The sequence below is a fragment of the Platichthys flesus genome, chromosome 14 (assembly GCF_949316205.1).
Source record: "Platichthys flesus chromosome 14, fPlaFle2.1, whole genome shotgun sequence".
In the NCBI taxonomy this organism is placed as follows: Eukaryota; Metazoa; Chordata; class Actinopteri; order Pleuronectiformes; family Pleuronectidae; genus Platichthys; species Platichthys flesus.
This window is the reverse complement of record NC_084958.1, coordinates 21182083-21188082: the sequence shown is the minus strand read 5'-3', so window position 1 is coordinate 21188082 and position 6000 is coordinate 21182083. Positions and strand designations below refer to the sequence as shown.

Below are 6000 nucleotides of genomic sequence, written 5' to 3'. Positions count from 1 at the left end.
CAGTAAAAGTCCTTCTGGATTATTGGCAGAACATATTACAGCAACACCGCAAGTGTTAGAAATACTTTAAGTTAAACTCACAATATAAATGCACTGATGAACATTGCATTAGTATTTCAAATCCATGGTAACTATAGCTGTCAGGTGATGGGATGTATGCAGAGCCATATTACCTCTGTGGGCACTGCACTTTTTGTCTCTTTCAGAATAAACTTATCATAGTAAATCCTTATTCCCCAGTAGAAAGTGATTATGGTATATGTGTCTGTACATGTGCATATGTACACAATGTGTATGTATAAGCTATATGTGCATATATTGTATTGTTGTACTTGCCAATAAAGTTTATCGAAACTCCCCCTTATGAAAAGGTCTGTAAAGAGCTGCAGGCACTGTTCTTACCTTGAGACAGACAGACAGAGAGACAGACAGATAAACTGCACTCGTTCTCATTCTGTTTGATAGGGGGGAAAAGGGGTGTGTGTGCGTGTCACTGTGCACGCGCTTAGCTGAGCAGATGCAGCCAGTCGGGCGCGCGCCGCGGAGACGGTGGGCAGCACAGTCCGCGTGCAGCCTGCGCGAGGCTCAGACGGACCCACGAGCCGTGGACGATGACACGAGACGGTAAGAAGAGCTGTGGTTTTCAAATGGAGCTGAGGAACGTGTGTGTTTGTTGTGTTGTAGATGTAACAACTTTACTTTCATCCATCATTGAATGCTTTTTATTAATGAATTATATCAACACCCAATCTGATATATGAATTAACTTTATTTCTTTAGATGAGACAATACACAAGTTTAAATGCAGTTAGTTGTGTGTGAGTTTACTTTATGATGACAGGAGCCACTGTTTGGTGGATGAGCAGTAACATCTACAGGTTAGTGTTAGACCTGTCAGAGTTCCTGATGAATGAGGAAAGATCTCCTCAGGCTAAAGACAAACCTCCACCTTCAGTTAAGAGATGGTGTCATCGGCTCTGATTACAAAATAACTGGCTTTTATTGTGCAACCAGGATTTTTTTTTAGGAAGGCAATTATTAGACACGCTGCTACACACTGCAGTGAACTCTTACCCAAATGGTTCCCTGTGATAGTTTTCCCTCTTATTGCTTGTGGGACTCTTCCTTTCCACTCCTCGGCCGTCCACTGATTTATGTAATGTAGCTGGAATGAAAAGTGCTGCGCAGGGGGTGGAAATCTGGCTCAGTGAGAGTCGAACAGATGAGGAGGCTTGTTTTAATCATTAGTCTCATGGTATCACTGACATTGAGCTTGTGCTGGGGAATCAGGGTTTATGGTCACAGGCAGTGGCCAGTGTTCCCATTGCACAGAGGTGTGTGCAGCGAGGTTTGAATCACACTTAATTTTTATTATTTACCCAATTCTCTCCTATGTGGCTGTAAATAAGTTTGGTGCTGTTCCGTAAAAGCACAATATTGCCCTTGTATGCCACTGGGAGGTTGATCAGGTTGTTGATCAATACCAGTGACTCAGCGATTATTTTAACAGATGCTCAGAGTGTTTGTTCAAGCGCTCGGATGGAGCCGGGCGAGCCAAGATTTGTTTCGCCCTGAAATATTGTTTGCCCTGGCACCGGGCGTTCGCCTCGATTTCACACCAGGGGAAGAAAATAATAAAAAGCATTTCAGATTTGGAGCACTGTTTTCCTATCGCTGACTTTTCAAAATGTAAACAACGGTTTCAAAACATGTCATTGGGTTTCAAGTTGAATCATGAGCCTCAAAGCCGGAGCGTTGCTTCTATATGAGATGTGAGGCGATACAATATTTGGCTTTAATTTAGTGGATGTTGCATGTGGCAAATATTTAAACATTCAACAAGCAACATGAAATGAGGCAACACACTGCCAGAGAAATTACTTTTAACACAACACTCCAGCTGCTTGACCTTGGAATCAACAAAACAACCCTCGTCATGTGGACGTTGACGTGTTGCTCGTTCTTGAGCTGTCAGTCACGCCACATGGACTTCATCAGGGTGCTCCCTCGCTGACAGGGCTCAAAGTTTAGAGCTCATTGTCGGCCTCAGAAACAGCAGCTGTGATATCGTCCAGCTCTTGATTTTCAATGATCGCTACATAAACAACGAGGCTCGACCTTCTCGACCTTAGAATCAGATGATTTGACCAAATATTTTTCCAGCTGAAGATCCCGCCTCAAGTGCAACTGCATCTCATGGCCTTCGTCAGCAAATTCAGTGTGGTAAGTTGTAAGAGTTTGGAAAAAAGACAGGTCAGTGCATCATTATCACTACTGTATGTTCAGAAGCAAGAAGGTTCCCGGTTCAAATCCCTGCTGGGTTCTGCCTGTGTGGAGTTTGCATGTTCTCATGTTTTCTCCAGGTTCTCCAGCTTCCTCTGACTACTGTCCACAGACGTGCAAATTTGGGGTTAAGTTATTGGAGAGTGTAAATTGTGCGTAGGTGTGATTGGTTGTTTGTCTTTGTGTGTCGGCCCCGCGACACGCTGGTGAGCTGTCCAGGGTTGGACCCCACCGCTTGCCATTTTCCAGGTGGTGTCCATCCTAGCGGTACAAGGTTCTGGTCCATTCATTGTATCTGTCCACGTCTGATCTCTAGCACCACACTCTGGCTCTTAGTCTTCTAGTGAAGTCAACAGTTACCTTCCTCAAGGTTGTAACTTCTTGTAAAGTAAAGACCCTATACAAGAAGTTAGCTTAGCATAAAGACAGGAAACCAGGGGGAACAGCTAGCTTCGCTCTCTTCACACTAAAGCACGAAACAGTTGTATAAAGCATCTGATGGAAACACCTGCTGAGCCAAATCTTCCCTTTTTGGCAATTTGATTAGGACTGAAGCAACACTTGGATGGAAACAACTCATTAGTGTAATTCCCTGGGTGGCCAGTAGAGGTGATATAAAGTCCCGGCCTTGTCGCTGATGCCTCTTTAATACTTGTGTTTATATTACGTAGAGCGGGATGACCTAATGTATTTAATTAAGGTTTCGAAGTCACACAGGGACTCGGGTCATATGGGACGCATTAGTGTTAGGCAAGAAATAAAATGTACTTTCTCTTACATAAATATTTGTGACCATGTGAGTCTAAATTGGTCAGAATCCGATCTCCTGCCTGTTGGAGCTCGACAGCCCTGTGTGTTCACCGCGCTGATGAAACGCTTCGCCTGGTGGGTTTTTTTTCACAGCCGCCAGGTCCCCACATACCTTTCATGGACATTAACTGTGATTGCCCTACAAGCAGAGCTCGTTTTGGTTTGGTTCAGAAATGTTATTCCTGGCCAGAGGTGCGAGCTCTTTTGCAACAGCGAGGGTGACACAGCTGGGTAATCCGACCCGCTGAGCGTCCGAGGTAACGGTTTCGACATTGTTTCTGGTGAGTGTTGTGCGGCCGGTGTACTGCGGGGGGGGGGGGGCAGCGTCCTCTTAAATTATGTTTACTCGGAAAATTATTACAACTCCCAGAACTTTTCTTCTGAGCACAGTCCAGTGAATAAGTGGGATTATAGAAGCTCCAGTTAATACATGCAGGGCAGTTTGTCGCCATGTTTATAAACTCCAGATTCTTGCTCGCGGGTAATTCTCACAATACATGAATGGAAAACAAATGTGTTGAAGAAGTGTGTGTGTGTGTGTGTGTGTGTGTGTGTGTTTGGCTCAGGTTTGAATCCATATTATAGTTGCAAGCAAACCTTTATGTTTTTCATCTTCTTGGCTGAATGATTCATTGAGTTACTGCCGGATTTCCATCATATCCTTTAAATAAAGTTCCGACACCACAATGTAAAAATAAGACATTACAAGTTTAGGTCCTGTGTTGAGGTTTAAATGAAAAGTATTCCTTGACCTGATTTTCACATTGTTGATTGGTTGATCCCGGTGATGGTTAGATCAGCTGTGTCCATATTAAGAGGCAGCATCCTCCAGAGGACGAGGTCCAGAAAGGTCACGTCTTTGTAGACTGCGTAGACCGTGAAGGCCGAAACCAAAATGAGGCTCTGATCAGGGGAGGTTTTTCCCACTTGTCACCATCTTAAAGTTGTACCTTTAATTAGCAGTTTGGCCGTCGAGTCCCTGCTGTCACCCCTTGTTGATCTAACACTTGTGCCTTCAGCTATTTGATTGACTTGAAGTGTGATGCGGGAAAAACGAAGGATCTCAGACTCTAGCTTTGATGTTTGCCGCCATAGTGTCTTTTTGAGAAGCGATTAATCACCGGGCGCACAATGAGTCCTGTTACAGTTTGGCCCAAGAAGGCTCCACCCTTTGGATCCTTTGTTTCTCAGGAAAGAAAGGACGCATTCGAAGGAGCTTAGTTTCAGCTCTGTGTTGCAATCATATTCAAATGTGGCCTCCGCAGGATGCAGCCCCTGAACTGGGACTCTGCCTCTGACCTCTTCATGGGCTGTGGCGTCCAGTTGTTGGGATGTTTGCAGCCATGAATAATTCTCTTAGGTTCTGGTAACTCAATCCCTTTAAGTTAATCACCATGTTGCCTTCATACTGATGTACGTGCAGATAGAGATATGTACAGGAAATGATGGGAGAGAGAGATGTGTGTAAAAATCCAAGGCTGTGCCGATCAGCACGTAAATGTGTTGGACATCACCACTTTCTGATAAGGGACCGTTTATACAGGGTTTATAAACTTATTAGTGGATTAATTCATTAATTCACTTATGCTTCATAGATCTGTGATGAAAAAAGTTATGAAGAACTTTTGTGTTACCAGATTGTGGAAAATCCACCTCAAGCACAAAACCTTTTTTCTCTTTCTAGTGAGATTCCTTGATCCGATTAATCTAAGTCCAATATTCAATCAGTTTTGCTTTAAATCATCTACGATTTTGCTCCTTAGCTGGTTAAGTGTCCAAAGTGTTCACTAGTTGTGTGATAAGTTTACTGTTTGCTCCTTGGTGCCGAGCAGGTGACATGCGGTCGATCTTTAGAGCTGCAAACAGCTTCGTACATGAGAGAGCTGAGAGCGAACCAGAAAATCAAAGTGGTGGGCGGTAAAACCAAAACAATGATTCAAAGTAGACCCAGAGCCAGTTGAGCTGCAGAGTGTCACTGCTGGGTTGTGACTTTGTGAAGCCTCTTTCATATCAGTCATCTCATCTATTACTAAAATAAACAAAACTGACTGTCTTTGCCCTCCTGCAGGTTGAGACCCTTTAAAAGCCACTTCACTCACTTGAATCCAGCTTGATAAAAACTGTTGATTTTCTGGTCCCTGAGCATTTATATGTTAGAAATGGGGACACAAGGCTTTTATAAAGGATAACACAATAAAGCTAACTCGTTCATTTCCCATGGGGTCCTTGCTGGGAGGCTGGAGCTTCAGCAGCGAGGGAGTTGAGAGTTTGATCAAATCAATACAACAGCAATTAAGAATATTGCGGCATATTGTTGATATTGCTAAACAAACAGGAATAGTCCAAGAGAAATGAGGAAATTACTGTTTCAAATTCAATGTATACGTCTTGCAGGGCTCAGCGCCACGGCCAGTAGCAACGTCATGTTCTGCTTTAGTTTGTCTTGGGACCAGACTCAATGCAGAGGCAGTTGCTGTACTGAAGCTAAATATTATTGCTGGGAGTCACCTAAGACTAACATGCAAGCATAACAAATACAGCAGTTGAATCAGAGTGATCTGTCAAGATTAATGACTTTGCGCTGAATCTGTGCCGCAGACGTGCCGGCGCAGATTCCCCTCGTTTCATCCGCCGCTGCAGGAATCTTACACTTCAGAGTTTTTCCGGGAGAATCAAAGAGGGATTTCAAAGCGTTGTGGGACTGGAGACGCAGGGACGATGGTGACCAGTGGGTTTCCAGTGATTGTTGGTTTGTGGAGTTCAGAGTGTTGTTTTGGCTCCAACACATGTTGTAAAGTTTCGATTCCGGCCCGGGCCAACTGTGTGTTTTGGAGTGTAAATCTTTCTAATGAGCTTATTTTTCTTTTTTCTTATTGTACTGTCCTGGCTCCACTCGCTCCCCTCTCT

The 6000-nt window shown here is 44.0% G+C and overlaps 1 protein-coding gene across 1 annotated transcript in view; it reads left to right on the top strand.

Annotated features, from left to right (window-relative positions):
• The first annotated feature begins 559 nt into the window (after positions 1 to 559).
• Positions 560 to 6000, top strand: part of LOC133968018 (zinc finger protein GLIS1) — a 37413-nt gene continuing 31972 nt past the window's right edge. The window contains exon 1 of the mRNA XM_062403814.1: positions 560 to 624. The gene's annotated coding sequence lies outside the window, so the exon portion shown is untranslated. The remainder of the gene's footprint in view (positions 625 to 6000) is intronic.